This window comes from Cottoperca gobio, chromosome 22 (assembly GCF_900634415.1).
Source record: "Cottoperca gobio chromosome 22, fCotGob3.1, whole genome shotgun sequence".
Taxonomy (NCBI): domain Eukaryota; kingdom Metazoa; phylum Chordata; class Actinopteri; order Perciformes; family Bovichtidae; genus Cottoperca; species Cottoperca gobio.
The window spans coordinates 19,025,751-19,031,750 of record NC_041376.1 but is presented as its reverse complement, the minus strand read 5'-3'; positions in this window follow the sequence as shown (position 1 = coordinate 19,031,750).

The window sequence follows — 6,000 nt, the reverse complement described above, 5'->3', positions numbered from 1 at the left end:
TAGAGCAGTAGTAGCTTTTTGGAAGAAAAGCTTCCAGACCTCTACCGGGTATGTCCTTTGACTTTCCAGTGAGCACTTCATCAGTGTGACCAAGTTGCTGGCTGGGAGATGTGGAGACTTGGGAAAAATTAGATAAGAAATAAAGCTAAGACTCTCAAAGCTTATGGAGATTTGTATCAGGATGCTAATGTAGCAAAAGCCAAATCTTTCTTTGGGATTCACAGCTTCCATACGACAATCTTACAGAGGAACAAGCATGCTCAGTGATGGTCAAATTGCACAGGGCTTCAGAGGAATTGTCACCAGACATTGTTTTTTCGACTTGTGAGCTGAGGAGAACAATAAAAAGTAAATCATTGTCACCCTAGTTAGATTGTGTAAAAAAACTTTACCTGAGCAAACCTAGCACCGGACAAAACAGTAATTCCCCTACCTGTTGACTGCAGCTCAGATAAGGTCCTCTGTGAAAAGAAAATATTTTTGTACATCAGATAGTATACCTTCAGAATGCAATCGTGTCATCAAAGTTGAAATGACATTTAGCTTTAGACATTCATTTAAGGACTTACCATCAACCGGGTTTGCTTGCACTGAAGACAAGCAAAGCATAATTGTTAGTCTAGTGGCAAAAGTTCCTTAAAAGTTCAAATACCTAAATGTGACTCCTTAATATTAATAACTTAATATGCCAAACTTGTGTCTTGTCAATTTTGATTAAATACTGCATAACGTAGTCCATGTGCCACACCCATAGAAATTAACTCACCATAAAGGAATCTGGAACTGAGCAACCTGTTTTTGACTAAATTGAAAAGAAGGCATGGCATCAATACAGTAGTTGTCATCTGCTTTTTAAAAAGTTTGTCAGCTGAGTGTTTTGCCACGTACGTGTGAATGTCTCCTTGAGTGACTTGATGCTTGATCTCAAACTATGTGAAAGGTGCAGTGGCGGCGATTCCACACTTTACCTAAGACCAGCGAGTCTGAAAGAAGAAAACAGAAATCCTTGTGACTCAAAGTCTTCAGGCTCAAATTCTTCAAATTCAGGTGCAAGGGCTCTCAAGGTCAGGTTCAAGATGGTGTCTCGTACACCTGGATTTCTGATGAGGGTGATGTTTTTCTGAATATAAAATGATACAAGTTTCAGCACAGGAGGACATTTCACACCTCTGAAATGATTTGAGAACTGAGAGCAACCTTGGTGACACATCTCTGCACTTTATTGCATCAAGAGAATGACACAAGCCATCATCACTTGCCATTCATTCAAGAAGCCTATCCGTTTTTGAGTCAATTGTTGGCCTCTTTTTAGATTCTGCTAAAGTTCATCCAGCCCAGTACAAGTTTGACATGGACGGTTTGCCAGCCGACTTTGTGGGAAAATATGGCAATCTCAAAGTTAAGCATTCACCTGCTTGTTGATTTTTGCAAAAGCCTGGAAAAACTGATTGAGCTGCTCATCATCACAGGACTCTGTCAAGCTTGTTAACACCTCCCTTACGAGGTCCTCATCCTCCAAAGCTTTGCCCTCTGGATCCATTTAACATGAGTTTCAGAAAAGGAAATAAAAACATTAATTTATTATATTATTTATATTAATTGTCTGAATTAATAAAATTCTCTGGGAACCATCACCTTATCGTGGTGGAGAGGTTTGTGTGTCCTTATGAACCTGAGAGCTGTGTTGTCTGGAGCCTAGTGCTCCTGGTAGGGTCTCCCAAGGCAAATTGTTCTCAGGCGAGGGGCCAGACTAAGAATGGTTCAAAAACGACTTCATGAAAAAAAGGGAAGGGAAAGGAGAGACCCTGCCCGGAGGAAGCCCGGAGCCCCCGTCTGGAGCCAGGCCCAGAGGGAGGGCCCTACAGCGAGCGCCTGGTGGCCGGGTTTGCCACGGAGCCCGGTCAGGCACAGCCGAAGAAGCTACGTAGTGCCTCCTATCCATCCATCCTGTGGGCCCACCACTCATGGGAAAATACGCTGGGGTCTGGCTGGCTCTGGGGACGTGGAACGTCACCTCTCTGTGGGGGAAGGAGCCGGAACTAGTGCGGGAGGTGGATCGCTACCAGTTGGATCTGGTGGGGCTTACCTCGACGCACAGTCTTGGCTCTGAAACCGTACTCCTGGATAGGGGTTGGACTCTATTCTTCTCCGGAGTTGCCCAAGGTGTGAGGCGTCGGGCCGGGGTGGGGATACTCACTAGCCCCCGGCTGAGCGCCTCTACGTTGGAGTTTACCCAAGTGAACTAGAGGGTCGCCTCCCTACGCCTTCGGTTTATGGGGGGGGGAAACTCTGACTGTTGTTCGTGCCTATGCCCCAAACCGCAGTTCGGAGTATTCATCCTTCTTGGAGACCCTGAATGGAGCCCTGCAGGGGGCTCCGGTAGGGGACTCCGTAGTCTTGCTGGGAGACTTCAACGCACACGTGGGAAATGATGGAGACACCTGGAGAGGCGTGATTGGGAGGAAGGGCCTCCCTGATCTAAACCCGAACGGTCGTTTGTTGTTGGACTTCTGTGCTAGTCATGGAATGGCCATAACAAACACCATGTTCGAACATAAGGATGCTCATAAGTGCACGTGGTACCAGAGCACCCTAGGCCAAAGGGCGGCAGCCTCTGCCGTGTCAGAGGCAAAGCAGCGGGTGTGGGAGAAGTTCAGAGAAGCTATGGAGAAGGACTTTCGGTCGGCACCAAGGTGCTTCTGGAAAACTATCCGGCACCTCAGGAGGGGGAAGCGGGGAACCATCCAAGCTGTGTACAGCAAGGGTGGGACCCTGCTGACTTTGACTGAGAAGGTTATCGGCCAGTGGAAGGAGCACTTTGAGGAACTCCTGAATCCGACTAACATGCCCTCTATGGTAGAGGCAGAGCTGGAAGCTGATGGAGGATCATCGTCAATTTCCCTGTTGGAAGTCACTGAGGTAGTCAAACAACTCCACAGTGGCAAAGCCGCAGGGGTTGATGAGATCCATGAAAAAAGTAAAGTAACTAGTAGTAGTAGTAGTAAAGTCTACTCCAAGGTACTGGAAAGGAGGGTTCGGCCGGTAGTCAAACCTCTGATTGAAGAGGAACAATGCGGATTCCGTCCTGGTCATGGAACAACGGACCAACTCTTCACTCTCGCAAGGATCCTGGAGGGGGCCCATCCGGTCTACATGTGTTTTGTGGATGAACAAAACACATGAAGGAGTGAAGGAGTTCAAGTACCTCGGGGTCTTGTTCGCGAGTGAGGGGACGATGGAGCGAGAGATTGGCCGGAGAATCGGAGCAGTGGGGGCAGTATTACAGTCACTTTACCGCACCGTTGTGACGAAAAGAGAGCTGAGCTAGAAGGCAAAGCTCTCAATATACCGGTCGATCTTCGTTCCTACCCTCACCTATGGTCATGAAGGCTGGGTCATGACCAAAAGAACGAGATCACGGGTACAAGCGGCCGAAATGGGTTTTCTCAGACGGGTGGCTGGCATCTCCCTTAGAGATAGGGTGAGAAGCTCAGCCATCCGTGAGAGACTCGGAGTAGAGCCGCTGCTCCTTTACGTTGAAAGGAGCCAGTTGAGGTGGTTCGGGCATCTAGTAAGGATGCCACCTGGGCACCTCCCTAGGGAGGTGTTCTAGGCACGTCCAGCTGGGAGGAGACCTCGGGGAAGACCCAGGACTCAGTGGAGAGATTATATCTCCTCACTGGCCTGGGAACGCCTCAGGATCCCCCAGTCTGAGCTGGAGGATGTGGCCCGGAGAAGGGAAGATTGGGGTTCCTTACTGGAGCTGCTGCCCCCGCGACCCGATCCCGGATAAGCGGTTGACGATGGATGGATGGATGGATGGATGGATGGATGAATTAATAAAATAATATATTACTCACTGCAGAGAAATTGTTGTTGATTTCCTTCAGATCCTCAAGACTTGTAAAGTATGAAAGAATTCCAAGATTTCTTTTCAGCAATTGTACACTTCCATTCCCTTGATTTGTGCATCCAGGCTCTTTGAATAATTAAATATGATAAAAAAGATAAACATAAGATTACAGAGCTTAAAAAATAAAGTATGTTTTAGTATCAACAAGCTGAATTGCGAGTGATATATTCTTATCCCCTTTTAAATATTCTTGATCAGGAGTTAATAATGTGTATAGAAAATAGTTTATTTTTGATTTAAAAATACTTAGTTTGTCCCTTATAATAAATTGGCCTACCATTGTATTTTTTGTCTTTTACATATAGTACATATTCTTAGCATTTTACCTGGTAAGTCATTTCTTGATAGGTAGGCTTGAATGTGTGTGTAGATTAGCTTTCCTTCCATTCTTTGAGAGTTCTCCAGTTCATCGCTCATAGCCTCAATCCTTGAAAATACATTTTCATTATTGTGTTTCTCAAAACAGCTAAAATGTTTATCATGATTCAGTTTTGTTGTCAGAATGTGTGATAACATGGGCAGCCTAATCTACTAATGTGCACAATTTTTCGATTCAAGGCCTACATGTCTACCCGTTAATGAACTCTATCTGATCACGTTCCAACCTGCATGAAAAAATAACTATTTACAAACTGAATCCCCTTCTTCGACGGGTTTCACAAGTCTCATTTTCTTGTGTTATTTTGGAAAGGCAATTACAAAATAACATGTTAAATCAAACAAAAGTAAGTGTGTGAGGAAGTAAGGCTAGATGCATTGTCTCAACGCATTGCAATGTACATTTTCTTTTGTTGTGAGTGCTTGCAATGAGGCTCTCGTCACTTTCTGTATGTGCATTTAAGGGAGAGTCTTGAAAATAGTAGGAGACATGTTACCAGACATTGATTAGTCCTCTGAAACTACTATAAAATCTGCCAGGCAGCCTAAAAACCTGCATATATTTTGTATAAATGTGCCTTCATACACATCAATATTCTTCCACAACAGAATAATGCATCAACCCAGCACAGCGAAATCCCGAGATTATTTAAAAATGGAAAATAATATTCCCTCTGTCGAGAAGGGGGCGCAGCAGCCTGCAGCAGGATGTTTATCATGTTACACCATATCTACAATATATACAATCATTATTTTAGCTACATAAAAATTGCAAGTTCACTTACAATTCTTGGAAAGAACTGCAGCAGGGCAAAAAAGGAGCCATCTTCACTGAGAACCACAGTCTGATGAATCTTGAGTCACCGTTGTTACCCAGGCTGAGACTGTGCAGGACTCCAAATATATCCAGAACATTGAATCCAGACTCATTGCTGCCCTGTTATAAAACAGCCATTAATAGGAGCTGTATTTGTCATATCAACGCCTTTTGAATTTTATGAAAAATGTGTAAAAATTGTAAATGATCAACTTAATACTCAATGGTGTAGCCCCACCACCAAACATTAAAACATCAAAGTAGAACCTCTTATCCATCTTATAATACTGACTCTTTCTACTATTTTGAAGAATTTTATTTATTGGCTTGTAGGGTAGATATTGGCTGATATTTGATTTTTGTTATTTCCTTATAAAGTAATGAGGTGAGTCAGGTCAGTGATTCATTTGTAAACAATAAAACCTAACAAAATACATGTTACACACATTTAAAAACATTGTTTTATACCAGGTCAGAGAAGACTTTTAAAGTTGACTTCACAATCTGTCTGAGGTTTTCTTCCAACTCCCTGGATTTGTCTTCTGGTAAGGTTACATTGTTACCACTTTTACAGGATAGCTCCCTTGCCAGTGTGTCCACTGCAGCAGATATCTAGAGTGAACACAGACAGATGTATTTGTAATACACAGCAACATGGGAAGGTGACAGGCATAGGTTAATGTTGGCAAGTGGACACAAGGGGGTGTACTTTATCACCAAAGATTATTGGGCTTATTGTGCATTTTGAATTCACTACTAATGTGAATTCTGAAAGACTTACTCTTTGACTGGCGTTTTGTAGATTCACTAGATGACACGTTTCTGGGGAATCATCGCCTGGATTGGTAGCATTGCTTTTGGAACAAAAATAAAATGGTGAAACAAAAACGAA